Genomic DNA, 20,713 nt, shown 5'->3' on the forward strand with positions numbered 1-20,713 from the left:
CACTAATGAACAATATCAGTTTAAATATTGTAACTGTATAAAAATTAGGGTATCAAAAAGTTATCGCCAGCAGTCAGAGAAATGCAAATCAAAACCACCCTAAGATACCATCTCACTCCAGTAAGATTGGCAGCCATTAAGAAGTCCAACAACAACAAGTGCTGGCGAGGATGCGGGGAAATGGGTACACTTGTTCATTGTTGGTGGGGCTGCAAAATGGTGCAGCCAATTTGGAAAGCAGTATGGAGATTTCTTGGAAATCTGGGAATGGAACCACCATTTGACCCAGCTATTCCCCTTCTCGGTCTATTCCCTAAAGACCTAACAAGAGCATGCTACAGGGACACTGCTATATCGATGTTCATAGCAGCACAATTCACGATAGCAAGATTGTGGAACCAACCTAGAAGCCCTTCAATAGATGAATGGATTAAAAAAATGTGGCATTTATACACAATGGAGTATTACTCTGCAATAAGAAATGACAAAATCATAGAATTTGGAGGGAAATGGATGGCATTAGAGCAGATTATGCTAAGTGAAGCTAGCCAATCCTTAAAAAACAAATGTCAAATGTCTTCTTTGATATAAGGGGAGTAACCAAGGACAGGGTAGAGACGAAGAGCTGGAGAAGAAGAATAACATTAAACAGGGATGATAGGCGGGAGGGAAAGTGAGAGTTAAGGGAAATTGCATGGAATTGGAAGGTGAGCCTCAGGGTTATACACAATTACATATAAGAGGAAAGGAGGAATAGGAGAAAAATATATAAGTGGAAGAAACGATTTATAGTAGAGGGGGTGGAGAGAGAGAAGGGGAGGGGAGGGGAGGGGAGGGGAGGGGGGATAGTGGAGAATGGGATAGACAGCAGAATACATCAGTCACTAGAAAGGCAATTTGTAAATCAATGGAAATGTAACTGATGTGACACAGCAATCTGTATAAGGGGTAAAAATGGGAGTTCATAACCCACTTGAATCAATCTGTGAAATATGGTATATTAAGAACTATGTAATGTTTTGAACAACCAACAATAAAATAATTTAAAAAAAAAGTTATTTGGGGTATGGAGAAATGAACATTCATTTAAAAGTAAGGTAAACAAGGCTTTTTTCTGGATTTTTCTTTTATTGAGCCATTTTTCCAGTTTTGCATATTCAACTTTGATTTATCATAGTATTTTTGATCTTGACTAATAGCAATATATTGGGTCAATTGAGAAAGTTGAGCTACCGTTCCACTTGATGGAAGAAAAAAATGTTCTGTTGAGTGAGAAAGGAAAGGAACAAGTGTAGGATCTGTTGAGGTGTAGTGTATATATGTGTAGGTTCTTTGACCTTGTGATATTTGATGCAAATGAGAGAGGACACTGTAGTCTTTGTTGTATAAGCTTCATCCAAATAACTTTATTTGGTTGGTAGTTCTTCTGTACAGATGACCTGAAGAAAATTCTCCACAAATAAGAATCTGTGGAAGAGATGAACAATTTGTTTTTGTGGTTTGGGGATAGTTTCTTCAACCTGATGATGATTTTCATCTCTGCCAGGGAATTTCCAGTCCAGCTAATTTACAGTAGAATAATTTGGCAAAGAGTAATAGAAGGCATGAATTAGTAGTAGATTGTTGAGTGCATTGATGGATGGGGGAAAGGAAATATAGAATCTAAGTATACAGAGGTTGGAGCATGTCCTTAAATTGTTATAAAGGTAGATATGTAAATTTAGAGTAATATTAGGATGTTTCACTTTTTGGCATTGAAAGAACTTATATTTGTATTTTGTAACAGTGATGCAGTTGAGAAGTGAGTCATTTACATGGCAATATTTGTTTTTCTTCAGAGAGTGAGTCTCAGCCCCCTTTTCTGTGCCCTCTTTTGAGGTGACTATATAAGGGAGTGTCTTAACATTACTGTGATTAGCAAGATTTGCTGATCAAGTATCTGTATTGGAATGGGTAAAGGGCATTTCTAGACAGCTTTGATTAAATTGGAACTTTTCAAAATTTAATGTGCATATGAATTACTTGGAGGAGAGCTTATTAAAACAGTTTTCTGGGTCCCAGTTTTGGAATTTCTGCTTTTCATTAGGTTTAGATGTGAAATTAGATTTTTAATAAGTTGGCAGATGGTGTTGTTCCTAGGCACAACACTTAGAGAACAATGGGGTGGTTGTGTTCAGGATGGATTTTTCATTTTCTGAATGTGCTTTTATATGACTTAATTAATTAATTAATTATTTTTTTGTCTGTTGATTTTTCTTTACATTCAGTCTCCTGGTGATGCTTATGGTATGTCTTCTGTGCTTAAAGCAATAGACATTTGTTTATCCGACTGCAAGAATAGCTATGCATAAATCCCTGGACAAAAATAATTAAAGGGAAAAAGGTAGAAAGAATAAAAGTTGTCATTAGTGTGTACCCAGAGACAGTGTGTTGATGTAGGTTAGTGTTAGAGTGGCTGCCTAATAGGTGCAAAGCCCTGGGTTTGATTTCAAACACTTCCAAACAAATTTAAACACAGTGATTAATTCTGTGAAAACTGACATAACATTTGATTGCTTTAAAATAATATTTAATATGACTTAATTTATATAGATGTGGACAATGCAATGTAAGGTATTCTTATAGCATGTTTGTAATTGAGGAAATGATAAATGGAGTTTGAAAGTTGTCCTAACTAATTTGAAGATGAAAGCTTTTTATTGTTTTCCTAAAAATAAATCAGCTGTTCAAATGCTAGATTAAAATTAGACTAACTTTGAATCCACCACAATTCTAAATTCAGTTTAATTAAACACACTTCATAAAAAAAGACTTTCTCCCATAATTTTTTGGTTAAAAAATTTCAGAAATCAATAAATTTACAAGAAATATTAAATTTTCCTACCATATTATGTACTTTTATTTATTTATCACTCTCATCATATAATAGTGGCTTTAAATTTTTTCAATGTATTTTTAATTTTTTCTAAAAATATTATCATACAGTAATTGTACACATTTATGAGATTCAGTAAGAAAATTTGAAAAAAGAATATAGGATATAATTATCATATCAGAGTAATTAGTGGTTTTTTTTTTTTTCTTTTTTGGTATTAGGAGTTGAAACCAGGGCCACTGAGATACACTCCGATCCCTTATTTGTTTTTGAGACATGGTCCAGCTAAGTTGCCAGGCTGGCCTTGAGTTTGGTATCTTTGTGCCTCAACCTCCTGATTAGCTGGATTGTAAGCATGTGCTAATATATCTGGCAGAATAATTAGCATTTCTGTCTCCAATATTTATAATTTGTTTGTTTTGGAGGCGTTTGGAATAATTTCTTCAAGTTCTTTATTATAAAATATATATTAAACTTGTTAACTATAGTTACTATCTTAGCTTTACATTGCTGTGACAAAAATACCTGACAAAAAAACCTAGCAGAGTGAAATTTTATTTTGGCTCACAAGTCCAAAGGTTCAGTTTGTCTTTGGCTGAGTCCACTGCTTTGATCCCCAAGATGAGGTGGAGTATCACGACCAGAGTGCCCCCAGAAGAAAGCTGCTCAGCTTATGCAGCCATCAGGAAATAGAAAAGGAGAAGATAGAAGGGGGAACACAGTGAAGATGAAAACTTCCAAGCCACACCCCCAGTGACTCCCCTCTTCTAGCTACACCCCATCTGCTTACAGTTATTATCCAGTCAATCCATTCAAACTAAGGGGGATTGATTCGGATTACAGGTCTCCTAATCTAATCATTTCTCCTCTTATTATTCCTGCCAGGGACACAGGATTTTTGGGGGACACCTCATATCCATACTATAACAATAACCCTACTGGGCTGTAGAACACTATGTCTTCCCATCCACGTTGACATAAATTACATGATTTTACCTTTTTTATGGATGTAAAAAAGTATACACACAGAGAGTCATGTACACACCACATTTTCTTCATCTAACTTCTGATGGATGACTCATTTGACTGCATATGTTGGATCTTCTGAATAGTACTAGAATGATCATGAGAATACAGGAGTCTCTTTGATGCAGTGATTTTATTTCCTTTCGATATGACTTCATTAGTATCTTCTAATGGTAGTTCTCTATGAGAATAGTGTTACAATAGTCTGTTTTCTTAGAAACTTTGTAAAATTAGTCACTACAGAGATTAGAAGTTGTAAATAATATGGATATATTCAGATCAAGATTAGAAGTTGTAAATAATATGGATATATTCAGGTCAAGTCAGTTATTTCCCATAATAACGATAGCTGAATAATAAATCCAAACTTGAAACAAAGAAACTTACTTACTTTTACATTGACTTGAATTGAATAAAATCGTCCTTTTTCTGAGAATAAGTTACTGCAATTATTTTCTAGGTTGATCTTGTAATTTGTGGTTAACTTATCTATTAGGTAAAACTCTCTTTAATGAACTTGCCTAGACACTGAATTCAAATTATATAGACCAATTAGGCATTTTATCTGCCAAGTGTCTTGTGGTCCAGAGTGCTGTTGGAACAAAAATAACAAATGCATCCATTAGAAATTGTTGAAGTCATAATGACACTTTCATATAAGCCTTGTTATTTAATTTGTGTGAGATGATTATATGGCAAAATTTAGAAATGTAGGTTGAAGAGGTTGTAGACTTTTCTTTACTTTGTGAGGAAAATGAAAACATTAAGGAATCATCAGAGGACATAGTGTCCTTTTTTTCCTGCCCTCTGAAACAAAGGGCTGACACAATTGGTAAAATTAATTTTACCAGTTAATTAATTTTTGTTTCATTGGTATACTCTATCAAAATTATTGATAGAATTAATACATGAATGAATAGTAGGTGTAAGAATTTTGCCCTCTAGTGAAGTGAAGGCCAAGTTTGCCCTTCAGCTTTACCCTGTTTTATCCTATTCTTTGTTAGGGGTTAGGTCAAGAATCAGGTCTTTTTTATTGTACCATAATGCTAGACTAAAAAAAGTGGGGAAAATTGCATTGTTTTTAAGTTGCCTATTTCATCAATTAAAAAGGTATGCCGGGCTGGGGATGTGGCTCAAGCGGTAGCGCGCTCGTCTGGCATGCGTGCGGCCCGGGTTCGATCCTCAGCACCACATACAAACAACGATGTTGTGTCCGCCGATAACTAAAAAATAAATATTGAAAAATTCTCTCTGTCTCTCTCTCTCCCTCTATCACTCTCTCTTTTAAAAAAAAAAAAAAAAAAAAAGGTATGCTTCCAGATTTCTAGTTGGGTTTTTTTTTTTAAATGGAAATAATCTCTTAAGGTGTTGTCCATTTTACTGAGTGTCTCAAATTCCTTAAAGTTTCTCACTGGAGAATAAATCTATAGGATGTTGTATAACATGGGTTCATTTGAAGTTTTCCATTGTGAAAGATCTTAATTAGATATATCAAGGGGGCGTTGCTATTGGAAAGCATATGACAGAGTTTATGTGTTAGTGGGTAAGAATAATTAATTGACCATATAAAAATTAATGAAAATGCATATGTAATTCTGTGACCTGAAAACTATATAATATGAACATAATTACATTTTAGTATAAATAAATTAATAATTTATTCCTAAAATGGGAAAAAATTTGAGGATAATGTCATTATCGATTTATTAATACACATTTCTTAAAATGAGTTTATTCTATTTCACTGTTAATTCTGAAGAGCTGAGGCAAAGAGATGGAAACAAATAAGGATTTCCTTAGAAATTTTATGCATTGCAGATACTGTTCATGCTCCATTATATGACTGTTCTGGTACTACTTCTATAGCTGAAGGCTGAAGGCTTTGTCATCTAAACCAATTTACTTTTTTTTACCCAATTCCCTTGCTTCCAGAGGTTCTTCAATATATCTTTCTGGTGTGGCAGTTGTGAAGACATGATGGAACTCATTCTTTTTTTTTTTTTTTTATAAATCTGAAGTTGGCACTTTTAAAAGTGTTAGAGAAGACACAAATGACATCAGTTGAAAATATTTAGAGCATATTATACAACAATAAAATGGAAACTTCCCATTGTTAGGCACTGGGCAAAAGATATTTTATAATTTTTTATTGGTGCATGATAACTATAATGAGGGGATCGATTATGCTGTACATGCACAAAACAAAATTTGGTCTATTTATTCTCCTGGGTTCATAAAATTTGTTGCATACCTTTAATTGTATTCTTCTACACCTTAGGCAAACAAAAAAGCCAAAAGTATTTGTTTTTCCTTACAATGATCTTTGCAATTAAAACCTTACATATGTAATACTTGCAAGCATATACAGCAAATATATTCTTTTTTCCCTCTTGTTAGTATTGTAAAACATTTCTAAATCTTCAAATTTTATTATTTTTTTAGGAAATAATAAGCTTGTGAGTCTAGGGAAATACTTGGGAGAATTGTGGTGGCATAATAGTATTTCAGTGCAGATATGATAATTGAATGACTAATGTGTATGAGTTTCTTGTATTCTACCAAGAGTCAGAATGAAATTAATCATGTATTACTTTTCATTCTTTTTATTTGTATTGTTTTAATCTTTCATGAAATCTAATTAGAGAAACACAAGCACATTGATTTTTAATGAGTTTATTAGGATGTTTTAAAAATGGTTTCTTTGATAAAACAGCTGTTTTCCTAGGGGAAATTTCCAAAAACACATTTGGTAAATATAGTCTTAAATGTTTTAGTATGGAATAAATTATATGTTCATTTTTTTCAGAAGGAGATATTAAAAATGCTTTATATATTAATTAGAAGAAGCATTTTTTAAAGTACATTTGAGAATTCACTCTATGCAGCGTCTCAATGTAACTGTTTTCTGACATTTTCTTGATTAAATATAGAGATTGTTAGCCATGACTTTGAACTATATAGAAAGATGACTGAAGAAAAGACTACCTTTGAATGATGTAAATTGAATTCCTTTGATTAAACTTTGGTATTAGACTTTAGTATTCTTTTTCCAGGAATACTACATGCACAGAACTGTTAAATGCAGAACTCCATTTATCTGCTTATTTATTTATTTATTTATTAGTTGTTGATGGACCTTTATTTTATTTCCTTATTTATATGTAGTGCTGGGGATCAAACCCAGTGCCTCACACATATGAGGCAGCTGTCCCATGAGCTACAAATCCAGCCCCTGGAATTTTGTTAAGGCTGCTATATGTGTGGAACTCATGGGTATATCTATGTTTTGCAAATGTCTCACTGTTAAATGTCTATGATATGAGCTTTCCTTTTCATGATGAAGTTGCAGAAGAGATCAACCTTTATGAACACTAACATTGACAACCAGGTGGGCTTTGTATGACAGAGGTATGTGTATGCCACACAAAACTGTTAGGGAATATTTCTAATAAGAAAAATGTCTGATATTTTGCATTTGAGGAATGATTATGATTCTGTTTATTGCTTAGAGGGATTGCTAAACTACTTTAAATTTAGCAAATTTAAGATATGGACTTAATATATAAGGATGGAGTTTTAGCAGCTGGCCCTATGTTCAGAGATGGTTTTTATATGACTTCCATGTGAAAAGATTGAAAGAGTCATTGGATCACTGCCCTCAATTTTTAGATTTTGGTATATGATAGGAAATGTTCTTATAATATATGTAGCATATATAACTATATATCTACCTATATGGACATGAGTGATATACACGTATATTCATATCATATATACATGGTATATATGCAAGTTTGGGTTTACATTTTTTTTTTGTTTTCAGTTGTTATGTGTATGTTCACATGTTGTTTACATTTGTAGATGTGGAGAATTTTCTGTCACATTTTGTGAATATATTTTGCATAAAATAAATAGGATAAATAAAAAAATAAAATATAGGACAGAAAGTGTTTTTTTGTTAATTGAAATGCAATTAACAAAATGCAAAAACCCAAGCCTCTATTTAGAAGGATTTTTACACAGATATGTATATATAGTTAGTACGTTTTAAAACATGTTTCAGGAAATGTATGACTTCTGAAATCCTTCTTGCAATTAATCAATCCATATTTCTGTGTTATTAATCATTATTTGTGATTAGAGTCATTTTGTAAAATGATTCATTACCTTTGCTCTTAACTTTTTTTGCCTTTTTTTTGTCTGTGAGGAGGCATGAACACACTCTGTGTTGAGCTAGAATTAACTAAATGTCAGCATCACATCTGTGTGTTCATGTGTGTGGATGCATGAATGTGTAGTATGTGGATGTGTGAGTATATACAAAAAGTATACATTTATATGTTTTGAACATTTTCCCCCAGAATGGCATTGCTGGTGCATATACATTTTGGAAAATAACCTTTTTAAATTAATACAGCCATGTACTTTTGTACATATTAAAATTTATTGTTGGAAGGTATGTGGAAAGGATGGATTTTTTTATGATCACAGTTTCATGTACATGTACAATCCTTTTGCTTACTTCTGTTTTTGTTTTGGTAGAGATGGTGAACATTTATATATTGCAACCATTACTTTGTTAAACTGTTAAATTAGTTGAAATATAAATAATTATAAATGACTTTAACAGCATTAGGTGGTTAGCTTTTGGGGGTTTATTAAATATCTGTAATAGTTGCTTTATAATATTTCAGCATTTTTAGATGCATGTGAGTTGATGAGAATTAGAAAAAGAAGAAATATTTTTCTTTTAATGGTAAAGTATTATTTTTACCTTTTGGAAAAACGTGAATATATTTCTGTGATTGTACAAATTACTTGTATATTACATTGACAAAAGCTTCTGTGCTTGCATGTTATTAGTATATATACTGTCATGTTAGAGAAGATAGTGGTATTTTACCACATTTACAAGTAAAATTAGATTATCATTCCAGGGTATCCATTTAATGTAAATACAATGTGTCTATGTAATAGATAGGTAGACATATCTTATTTTGCTAAACTTACGTTCACGATGCAATTCTTTCTTCTTACATGTTTTATAGAATTTCTAAATTATGTGGTTCTTTTTTTTACTACATGGCAAAAAACACAACTTTATAAATAATGGGGAAATAATTTTTTATTTCAAACATGTATTTCTAGCGTCTCACAAGTATAAATTTTGTAAATCCACAAAATTAGTAGTGCTATGGTCATTTTTGGTTAATGTGGCAGTTAAATTGGTTATTCATAAGTAGCTCTTAGAACTAGAAAAATTTATCATATATTAATATAAATGTTAGAAGGAGAAAATAAGAAAATAAGAAGACACTATGCAATTAACTCCATTTCCATGGAAGTCTACAGTTTGCCATGTATGAATTGCATATTTAAAAATACTCAAATGAAATAACAGTTAAATCCAGTCGTCTTTTCTGGATGTTCCAAGCTTCCTTATATCTTTTTTTCCCCTTTGCTGTCAACATTCAAGATATAAATGATTAAAGAGAGTTTGTACTACCTCTTGGAACTATACAATGTTCTGTATGTGTTCCCTTGGTCGCATGACAATATTCAAGACAACTTTGTAAATAATGGTAAAGCCAAAATTTTAATTTTCAACATCTAGTTGTCCTTCTAGATGTATAGAGTCTCACAAAGTATAATTTTGTAAATAAGTCATTGTAAAATTTCATGATTTGATTGTTCTTTGAAATTTTTTGCCAATGAAATACACAAAGTTGTGGGTTTTATTAAATATCTGTTTATTGAGTTATGGGAAGGAAAAGGTTAAAATATGTGTATTTTAAGCTTTTGAGTTTCCATCAAAAGAAAAAAAATACATTTTAACCATAGTTATTTGCTTGTATTATATACTTAAAACTTCATAAGTTTGTAGTTGTATTGCTACATTTTAATATTATTTTTTATAATCATTGTAGAAAATGCCTTTTATAAGAAAAATTTCCTTCTACCTCTTCGACCTAATGTAGTATTGTATGTTCTTGGACTGCATGACAAAATTCAAGACAACTTTGTAAATACCAGTTACCCTTGTCATTTGAAAATAACTAGTTTTGCCAGGTGCTCTGGGTCTCAAGAAAGTATAAATTTGTAAATATTTCATTGTAAAACTCCATAGTTAAATTGATTGCTGTAAATGCTTTTACAGTCCATTGGTTAATTCATATAAAGACAAACGTTTTGCTGTTTTGTGAGAGAGCAATAGGTAAATTGTGTCTGCATCTCCTCACTGATCAGGATCATTGCTGTTTGTGTGCATTATGTATTTAAACAATTACCCTGGCATACAGTTTGACCTCAGGTACCAAGTAGAAGATATGAGAAGGAAATTCCCATTTTAAAAAAGAGAGAATTAAAAAGATTGGTACAATTATTGTTACCTGGCTATATTTATTCTCTGCGAATTTACTTGCATGTACATGCATTTAAAATCATGTTTTAGTTAAATAGTTGGGATATTGCTCATTCCAGCTTTTCTCATTTGTTTGTTTAATGATTTATATTTTATTTTACTTTAATTTTTATATTTTTGCTTGGGATTGTTCCCAGAGACTCATGAATGATATAGGCTTGTGCTCTGCCACTACATTATATCCCCAGGCCTTTTTATTTTACAAATGATGAAACTTTTATTTTTTAAGCTTGAACATATTTCTAGAATCCAATTTATTATTATTTCTAACTATAATTTTATAGTAATACTAAGCTCTATTACTTTGAATTCCAAATCTGTTTCCATGTTTGTATATCCCTGTGAGAACAAAACAACAATAATTATGAATAGTTTGGTTTTTCTGATATTATTTTTGAAATTTTCTTGTGACCTATATATAATTCATGTATGTGATAATCAATGACAAGTCATGTGTTACCTGTTACATAAAGAAGGATTTTTTTAAATAAAAATTCTGGTGTTGATCAAAGTATAAATCCTCATTTTTTGAATAGAATTTGGTATAGATCATCAAATTCTGTGGGTATAAAATATTTTAAATGTAATAATTGGCTATTGGAATAGCCAATTCCAAATGTTGGAATACTTAAACATTTGCTAGGAAGAAAGTATTATGTGTTTACTTTAAAAACATAATGTAAAAAACTGAAATATCAACCAGTGAAAGAAAGATTGTATTTATTATAGCTTACTCAACATCAATGTAACTTTTGCACAGAAATATTTCAATATTGATGTAGGTTTTGAAGTATTTTGAGTTGAACAGATATTGAATGATTGTTTGCTATAGATTTGAATGCTTATGCCTAGCTGAAGTATTAATGGTTAACTATAAAATATTTATAACATTTTGGAAGTGAGATTTTTATAGTGAGGTAATATTTCCTATTGTTAAAATGTTATTTTATAATTCTGTTGGCATTTTTATATATGAGTTAAAATTCAAAAGATCCATCCACATTTGTAAATTGCTATGTGAAAAAAATCTAAAATGAATATGTCTAATGGAAATAGAAAAGTTGTCTGGAAGACTAAGGTAAAAACTTACCAGTCTTCTATAGAGAGATGAGAATAGAAGGAGTGTTTCTTTTATCTTCTTTTAGTTTTTATAAAGGTATTAAAATATGAACAACTAAACAAGAAAGAAGTGTTAAGGAGACAGTTTGTGCTTATTTTCATTCTTGCAACTCACCATCGTTGGAGCATTTGGTTGTCATATCCAGCTTTGTCTTCCCAGAGGCCTTTGTGAATGATTTTTTTTCAATGATTTTATGAAGAGTATGCAATTTAAGAGAATAAATAGTATTGGATTATCCAAGAAAAGAAGGAAGAAGATGGAATTATAGGTAGGTGCCAAGCAGTTGTATTTTGATTAACAAATGAGTAAAAAATAGAACTAAAATTCTATAAAGTGAGTAAATTTTAATAACAAGATCATATTTATGGGGACTAATTAGAGATATTGTAGAGATGTTGCATTTGATGTAAAAGCATGTAACCACATGCTTTACCACTGAACCTTGTTTCTAGCCTCCTTATTTAATTTTGATTTGAATGAAGAATGGATTGTTTGTTTGCTTGTTTTTTCCTTTGGTTCATTGTGCTGAAAGATTTCAAATAAAATTTTAGTATTTTATAGATCACACAAAATTAGCAGGGGAAATATTTGAATATTTTTGGCATTTGTGCTAACCATGTTGGCTAAAATAGAAAGTGGTTTTTGCAATTGTGATTGCTAATTGAATATGCCTGATCAACATGATGTTATCCTGATTTGTATGTTCTTATGCTTGGTTCATATCTATCCATTGCTCATTGGATGTTACATTTTTCAGGTATTCACAATGAGAGATATATTGAAGGTAACTTGAGTACAGGTGATGAAATCATCAGGAGTATCTTCCTTTGGAGTCCTTAATTTTTACATCTTAACTGCAAAGCATAGGTAAGAAGATTCTGGTGCCATTTTCAGACGAGACATTAACTAAGCTCAGGAAACTAGTTCTGATATACACACTATCCTGTGGAATTTTTTTTTCATTCTGATTTGTTACACATGATGACAGAATGCAATTCATTTCATATTATAAATATAGAGCACAATTTTTCAAGAAACTGGGTGTACACAAAGTATTTTCACACCATTCATGTCTTATACAAGTACTTAGGGTAATGATGTCCATCTCATTCCCCCATCTTTCCTACCCCTTTCCCCCTCCTTTCCCCCTCCTTCCCCATTGCCCTATCCCTCCATTCCTCCCATGCTCCCCACTACCCTCAGTTGCTATTATGCATCTACATCTTCATATCAAAGAAAATATTCAGCCTTTGTTTTGGGGGGATTGGCTTGCTTCACTTAGCATTATATTCTCCAACTTCATCATTTTACCTGCAAATGCCATGAATTTTATTCTCTTTAAATGCTGAGTAATGTTCCATTGTGTATATATGCCAAAGTTTCCCTATCCATTTATCTACTGAAGGGCATCTAGGTTGGATCCCTAATTTAGCTATTGTGAATTGTGCAGCTTTAAACATTGGTATGGCTGAGTCCTTTGGGTATAAACCGAGAGAAGTGGGATAGCTGAGTCAAATGGTGGTTCCATTCCCAGTTTTCCAAGGAATATTCATACTGCTTTCCGGATTGGCTGCACCAATTTGCAGTCCCACCAGCAATGTATGAGTGCACTTTTCTCCCCACATCCTCACCAACACTTATTGTTGTTTGCATTCTTAATAGCTACCATTCTTTTTTTTTCATAAATAGCTCTTTAATTTTGATAGTCAGTGATTTTTACAACTTCCAACTCAGACATCTTTAAAAACATAAGGAAAGCAACAAATCATTTAGAAGAAAACATAAGAGAATAACTTAATGATCTTAGAACAGGATTTTTAAAAAATTAAAACATTATAATTATACATAGTAGTCAGGTGCATTTTGACAAAATCATACATGCATGGAATTTGATTTGATTTAAATCCCCATTCTCCCCCTTTCACTCCCTTCCTCTCTCCTCCTAATTCTCCTTCCTCTACTCTACTTATCTTCCCTATATGATATCCAATCCTCCCTTACCCCACTCTTCACCATCTTTTCCTTATTTTGCTATAGCTTTCACATATGAGAGAAGACTTTTGACCCTTGATTTTTCTCTGAGTCTGGCTTTTTTCACTTACGTTCTCCATTTCCCTCTATTTACTGTCAAATGCCATTATTTTATTCTTCTTTATGACTCAGTAAAATTCAATTTTATATATATATATGTGTGTATAATTCCATTATGTGTGTGTACACGCCATTTTCCTGATCTGTTTATCTCCTGATGGATATCTGGGCTGATTCCAAAATTTAGCTATTGTGAATTATGCTGCTGTAAACATTGAAGTGGCTATATTGTTTTAGTATGCTGATTTTAGTTCTTTAGGATAAATACCAAGGGGTGAGTTAGTTGAGTCATATGGTAGTTCTATTTCTAGTTTTTTTTTCTTTTTTAAAAATACATTTTATTATTTTTTATGTGGTGCTGAGGATCAGAACCCAATACCTCACATGCGCTGGGCTAGTTAGTACTCTACCGCTGAGCTACAATAGCTACCATTCTCACTGGAGTGAGATGAAATTTCAGAGTAGTTTTGATTCACATTTCTCTAATTGCTAGAGATTTTGAACATTTTTCATATATTTGTTGATTAATTGTATATCTTCTTCTAAGAAATGTCTGTTCATTTCCTTGGCCCATTTATTGATTGGGTTATTTGTGTTTTGGGTGTTAAGGCTTTTGATTTCTTTATATATCCTGGAGATTAGTAATCTATCTGATGTGCAAGTGGTAAAGATTTGCTCCCATTCTGTAGGCTCTCTGTTCACCCCACTGATTGTTCCTTTTGCTGACAAGAAATTTTTTAGTTTGAATCCATTCCATTTGTTAATTCTTGGGTTTAATTCTTGCACTACAGGAGTTTTATTAAGAAAGTGGGGCCTAATCTGACATGATGATGAGATTTGGGCCTACTTTTTTCTTCCAGTAGGTTCAAGGTCTCTGGTTTAATTCCTATGTCCTTGATCCACTTTGAGTTGAGTTTGTGCATGGTGAGAAATAGAGGTTTAATTTCATTTTGTTAAATGTGGACTTCAGTTTTCTCAGCAAGATTTGCTGAAGAGGCTATCTTTACTCCAATGTACATTTTTGGCACCTTTGTCTAATATAAAATAATTGTAATTATATAGGTTAGTCTCTGTGTCCTCTGTTCTGTACCATTTGTCTACAAGTCTATTTTGGTGCCAGTACTATGCTATTTTAGTTACTATTACTCTGTAGTATAGTTTTAGGTCTGGAATAGTAATGCCACCTGCTTCATTCTTCTTGCTAAGGATTGCTTTGGCTACTCTGGGTCTCTTATTTTTCCAGATGAATTTCATGATTGCTTTTTCTATTTCTATAAGGAATGCCATTGGGATTTTGATTGGTAAATAGATTTGTCTTTTTTATTTTTTGCAGTTTGGGGGGATAGAACTCAGGGCTTTATGTATTTTAGGAAAACAATCTGCCTCTGATTGCTTCACCAGCCCCTGAATTAGTTGATCAAAAGGTAGTAAAGGTGTTATGTGTGTGCACACAGTGTGCCATTTGTTTATTTTACTTACTTATTAGCAACCATGACAACATAACTAATTCAATAAAGTAAGTGACCAAATGTTTAATTAAGAAATTGAGCTGGGCATGGTAGCTCATGCCTATAATCCCAGTGGCTTGGGAGGTGGAGGCAGGAGGATCCTGAGTTCAAAGCCATTCTCAGCAATTCAGTGAGGCACTAAGCAACTCAGTGAGACCTGTCTCCATAAAATACAAAATAGGGCTAGAGGTGTGGCTCAGTGGTTGAGTGCTCCGGAGTTCAATCCCTGCTACTCCAAAACAAAAATTTAAACAAAACAAAAACAACAACAACAAAAAGAAATTGATAATATATTTGCTTTTGCAAATAACAGTACTATGACAAAAAGATAATTTTATGGAAACCACCATAATTGCTAACTGAAGTAGTGAATCATGACTTATGTTAAAGTTAACTCAGCTGCAGGGTTGATTAACAAGACAGTACTTGTAACTGTTAACTGACATTTCTAAAAATATTAAACATGAATATCCACTTACCTTTCTACCTTAGCAGTTCTTCAGAGTGATATGCTTAAATTGTTTTGTTTTTCTTGTTAACAGATGATAGTTTCAAGAAAGAATACTTCTGTCATCCTTGGTTTTAATCCTGTGAATGATATGTACTAGCAATGAAAGATCTGTTGGAGTAATTTAATTCATGTGTTCTTCACTCCTATCTCTCACTTGGCGGTATGACTATAAGGGCCACTGACTGCCCATTTGATGGGGAATGGGGTGCTTTAGTGATATAAGTTTATTTATATAGCCTGTTTTTCCTAAGTTTAATGGCTCTTTGATGTTACTAGTTTGCAGTAGCATGTGTTGAGGTTGAATATCCTGAAACAGTTTTATACGGTGACAACTATTGTGTTGTGGGTCAACACTTTTTTAACAACGTCCACATGATTTTTATGTTATGTTCTCTTTATAGCTCCATCAAAGCCTCTCTCTAATTTTTTTTAACAGAAATATTTTTGGGGGGGATGGGAATCAGGGATTGAATTCAGAGGCACTCAACCACTGAGCCACATCACCAGCCCTATTTTGTATTTTATTTGGGACAAGGTCTCACTGAGTTGCTTAGTGCCTCACTTTTTGTTGAAGCTGGCTTTGAACTGGTGATCCTCCTGTCTCAGCTTCCTGAGCCACTGGGATTATAGGCATTTGCCACTGTGTCCGGCATCCTCTTTATTTTTCGTATTGTTATTTTTTCCTGATATTTGATTAGACATTGTTTTTTTTGTGTGTGTATAAACACATGTATAGACCATGTACCTTTTCTTTATAATATTCTGTATATAAATGATAACATTGAGATATAGCAGCTAAATAGACAGTGTGAGCATCATATCATATGCAGAGGATCAGTTAATATTAATAAGTTACAAAAAGAAGGCTAATATCTAATCTCCTTATTGTTATAAATTCCAGTAGGAATTTTTGATAATAGAATGAATGTTGCACTTTATAGTCCTTGCTGATGATACTAAGTTTGCTCCTAAACTTTTCCCATTTTTCTATTTGTCCTTTCAGGGAATTACTGGAAAGAAATGCATGCCATTGTTTTTACCACCTTCTTCCTCAAAACTAAAATATGTTCTGCATAATGAATGAAGACTTTATACTTAATGTGTGTTGCAATGGACACTCCTTGCTCATCAGAAGAACTGAACTCATAAAGCTTGTTTTTGAAAAGAGACCTAAAATATAGCCCAGAAAATTCTAATACTTAGTTGTATTAATTGTCTTTATTGTTGCTGTTGGACTTTATCTCAGGAAGTGCAATGGAAGAAACATTTGTGTCCAGAGAAGTTTTCCATAAGTATAAAGTGCATGCATTTATAATTATCACTTATGACAGGATAAATTTGAACATAACATTAAAATATTAAAGAATGCAGAATCTTGAGAAGCAGGTTTTTTTTTTTTTTTTTTTTTTTTGGTACTGAGAAATGATCCCTTGGTGCTTTACCACTAGGCTTCATCCCCAGTCCTTTTAATTTTGAGACAGTGTCTTGTTTAGTTGCAGAAGGTATTTCTGAGGCTGACTTTGAACTTGGCAATCCTACTGCCTCAGTCTTCAATTCTCTGGGATTGTAGGCATGTGCCACCATGCTAAGCTAATATTTTTGTTTATTAAACTTTTTTCTCCTTCTAATTCATACTCTAATGCTGTTTGCTATTAAATTGATACAATTTGTATTTTTTTCATGGGTTGATCTTAGCTACGTATTCTCGATTTGGTAAACATCCTTATGTATAAATTTGAATTTTTCAGCTACTTTGGAATATTTTCTGTGGATTGGAATTGCCGGGGAAAAGTATTTCCAAAATCTACAATTGAGTAAATTTCCTCCTAATTGGAGTAAGTTCTTCCATTGTTTAATCAGCATTCCCCATTTTCTAATACTGTGTAAACATTAGGTATCCGTATTTTCTTGATCATTGATAATGTATATTAAAAAGAAAGTCCCTTCTTTTTCTGTTAAACTAGATCATCTTCATATTATATTAGTATTCATTTGTATTATTTCAAATTCTTGTTCCTTTATTTTCACTTCCCTATAATAAGTCTTTTTGTTACTGATTACTAAGAATTCATTTATACTTATGTTAACATTATGTCATATATTGTAAATGAAATATGTATATATAATATATACGCGTATGTGTGTTTTTCCATTTTCTTTACTGTGCTATAATTTTATTTTTTGGTTGTATACAAATTATGTGTTGAAATATAATCCTGCTTTATTGCCTCTGTGTTTTGTGTTTTTCTTCACAAACATGTTTATATTAGTAGCATACATTTATTTGCATTGTCTTCCTATTTTTCCATCAAATATTTTTGTCAGTTGATTTCTTGGTCTACTAATCACTGCTATGTTGTTAGCATAATAAGTATTCAAATTTCTTGCCTTGACTTTTACTGTTACTTCTTTTTAGTTCTATCATAATCATAGAAAATTACTACATAAAATTAGCTGTATTTGGCTTCATTTGTTTGCCACACCTTCTATTGACAGTTCATTTACTAATGATTTGTACAGTCTCATTTGTTCCGTTCAGTTCTCATTTCTCTTCTTTTTTAGAATTTTCCGTGTTTATAATTGCATTTTTTTCTCAGTTGATGCTTACAATTATTTTACACATTGGAAAAAATGCAGTTTTAATTTAATTTGCACCAAATTTAATAGATTAATTAGAGAATAGATCACTTTAAAATTGAGTCTTCCTATCCAACTTCAAGGTATGTATGTCTGTTTCTAATCAGATTATTGTATTGGGATACTGCCAGTACAGTTGAACATTTTTTTTCATTCCTACAATATTTCATAACTTTTGTTAACTGTAGTGATTGGGAACAATTTTCCAATTTATTATTGATAAATCATTTTGTATCCTTTTATAATAGTATTTTCAGTTTTTAAAAATTAAAAAAATAAATGACAGTGGAATGAATTACAATTCGTATTACATGTATACAGCACAATTTTTCATATCTTTGGTTATAATTTTTATCATTTTATTTTAGTATTATCATTTTTATTACTCTTAATTAAATATTCTGGGAAATTATTCTAGTGTATGTAAAACTAGAATATACCATTGATTATTTGGCCATTAATATGAATTTTATTGGTTTGAGGTTGTTTAGGTTTTTTCTGGTCATTTTATATAACTTCTAGTGAGTTTTTATAAAATTTAGTGAAGATTTAATTATTTTATGGTACAGCTATTGATACTTGCCCTTTAAATTATTGATTAGTTGAACATTCTTTTACCTTGAGAATAAAATAAATTTATTATAAAATATATACTTCCCTTCATGTTAAAATTTTATATGGAATTTGTGAAATAATATTTGCATGCAAGAAGTTTTTTTTTTTCCAGAGCATTATATTATTTTAATGGCTCTTTGAGACCAATTTCAGATCGGAAAGAGTTAAATACTTGTATAACTTGTGTAAAAGGTTTTTAAATTGAAATAATTGTTGGATTTAAAATATGTTAATGTAGCGCAGTACATAGTAATTTTATATTTTTCCCTACCTTTCTTATATTTTTTAGTTCTCTAAACCAGGATATTGTCATTTATATATCATTTTAACTGATCCACATACCTTATTGATATTTGTGTTGTTAGTGTCAATGAAATTTTATGGGTCTGTGATTGAAAGTTTGTTTCTACATTATATAAAGTTGTCCTGTGCCTTTTTTTGGGCATTTCTCCATTTTTTTTTATTTTAATGATCTTTATTAAAGAATTTCTGCCCATTACTGCCCCTTTTTTGTTTTTGTCTAATCTTTGTGATTGATTTTATTAGTTTTTGGAACAGATGCTATGAAAATGATTTTATGCTTCTATCATTTCATTGCCAAAGGGGCATACATTGTTGATCTTGTTGCTAGTGATGTTATTTTGCTTATTTGTCTTATAATTAATACCTTTTAAAGATGATACTACAAATATTCTTCACATTTTATCTTCTAAATTAATTATACATTGGTGTTTCTTGCTTGCAACTGTTATTAAGTGATAGATGTAATTTAAAAAAAAACAAACATTTGTTCTGTGTTTTATTGTTTTTTTTTTTGTTTGTTTTTTTGTTTATTTGTTCTTAGGTACTGGGGATTAAGCAGAGGGCCTTGCCCATGTTAGGCAATTGCTCTAACACTATGCTGTTTCCCTGGTGCCCTTTTTGAATTTTTATTTGATTTTTGAGACAAGATCTCTAAATTGCCTAAGCTGGGCTTCAAACTTTATTCTTTTTAATACATACAACACCAGGATACAACCAGGCTTCAAAACTTTCAATCATCTCTCTACACCTTTTCAAATATCTGTGATCATAGGCAAATGTAATTAATACATTTGATCTTTATAGTTAAGAAATAATTAAAATAGTGAAGATTAAGTTAAGTGTATTTTACTATAATAAAAAACTGTGGGTGGGAGTCAATGCTACTCCAAAATCAATTTCTCCTTAGTGCCACCAAGTCCAGTTGCAATTGGAATTTTATATTTTATCTTCCACTTATTTATGTCAGTATGGAAATTTGCTTTATTCTATGGATGAAACTAATCAATGTGATTTTTATATTTACTGATATTGTCCCAAATTTGGTCATTTGTGTGTGTGTGTGTGTGTGTGTGTGTATATACCTTTATTTTATTTATTTATTTTGTGTGGTACTGAGGATCAAATCCAGTGCCTAACATATGCTAGGTGGGTGCTCTATTGCTGAGCCACAAACCCAGCCTCATTTAGTATTCTTATAAGTTCTTATTTTTTATCTAGACCTTAGTCTTTCTTATTAATATTCATTTAAAATTTTCTGTGCACAACAATATGAAGTTTCAGGTTTTTTTCTTACCTGCTGATGCAAGCTATTTTTCCTTGGATGTCTGGTTCATTATGGGATATGACATGTAGGAATCAAGATATGAGTGCTAAGAATGTTCATTTCTATTTTGTTACTGTTCTGTATAAGCCCTTCTAAGAAATGGTATGGACAGACATTATCTGTATATATATCGTCATTTCTCTCCTCCACAATTTTTGTTCTAGTAAACTACTTTGTTATGATAAATAACCACTACATAGTATTTGCAATATTAGCAAATTAACTAATGTTTTTAAATTTTTGATTCTAATTTGTTAAGTATGGCAGCAGAATGCATTACAG

The 20,713-nt window shown here is 31.7% G+C and overlaps 1 long non-coding RNA gene across 1 annotated transcript; it reads left to right on the forward strand.

Moving 5' to 3' along the window:
• The first annotated feature begins 7,112 nt into the window (after positions 1–7,112).
• On the forward strand, positions 7,113–16,960 carry LOC308646438. The gene is made up of 4 exons (XR_014021388.1): positions 7,113–11,710; positions 12,200–12,309; positions 15,584–15,712; positions 16,556–16,960. It is a non-coding gene; the product is annotated as an uncharacterized lncRNA (long non-coding RNA).
• Positions 16,961–20,713: the final 3,753 nt, after the last annotated feature.

The sequence above is a fragment of the Spermophilus citellus genome (assembly GCF_964194105.1).
Source record: "Spermophilus citellus genome assembly, chromosome: 4".
In the NCBI taxonomy this organism is placed as follows: Eukaryota; Metazoa; Chordata; class Mammalia; order Rodentia; family Sciuridae; genus Spermophilus; species Spermophilus citellus.